General features: G+C 43.5%; 1 protein-coding gene across 1 annotated transcript in view; it reads left to right on the plus strand.

The window, feature by feature from the left end:
- Nucleotides 1-765, plus strand: part of SLC6A3 (solute carrier family 6 (neurotransmitter transporter), member 3) — an 86924-nt gene that overhangs the window by 4141 nt on the left and 82018 nt on the right. The gene's annotated exons all lie outside the window — the stretch shown is intronic.

Below are 765 nucleotides of genomic sequence, written 5' to 3' on the forward strand. Positions count from 1 at the left end.
TTGATGGGCACTTAGGCTGTTTCCAGCTCCTTGCTATTGTGAACAAAGCGGTGATAAACATGGTCCTGTGCTGTCTTCACAATCATTAGTATCTTGTTGTTAGGTGTCATCAAGTTGTCTGTGACTCATACTGACCCTGTGTACAGTAGCTCTGAAGCCTTCCCTGTCCTGAGCCAATCACACTGTTTCAAGCACACCAGATGGACTTTCAAAACCCTTGCCTCCAAGGAGAAACGTGATTTTACCTTCTCTAAGACACACCTGTTTATTTTTCTGGCAGTCCGTGATATGTTCGAGACTTCTTTCCAGCACCACAACTCAAAATTATCGATTCCTCTTCTGTCATCCTTAGTCATTGTCCAACTCTGACACGTAGCACATTATAGTGAAGGCCATGGCCTGGATCAGGCGCACCTTAGTCTCTAGACTGATAGCCTTGTTCTTTAGCACTCGGGAGAGATCCCCGACAGCACATTTTTCCTAATGCAGTTCATGTTTTGATGTCACAGTCGTGACTGTGTTTTAATTCATTGTTCAGATCTTGTGATAGTCATTTTAGAGTTTTCCTCTTTTGTCATTGACCCTCTACCAAGTACAATGTCCCTTTCCAGAGACTGACCCTTTCTATAACAAGTTCAGGGTGAAACTATCTAGCCAGACATCCATCATCTTTCTGTTATTTCTCAGTCACTGATCTTCTGTATGTCCATCCATCCATTACAGTTCTCTTGAGTCTGTCTGCCAACCACTGATTTATCCCCCCTC

The sequence above is a fragment of the Elephantulus edwardii genome, unplaced genomic scaffold, assembly GCF_000299155.1.
Source record: "Elephantulus edwardii isolate Elephantulus edwardi_28Jun2011 unplaced genomic scaffold, EleEdw1.0 scaffold00125, whole genome shotgun sequence".
Lineage (NCBI taxonomy): Eukaryota > Metazoa > Chordata > Mammalia > Macroscelidea > Macroscelididae > Elephantulus > Elephantulus edwardii.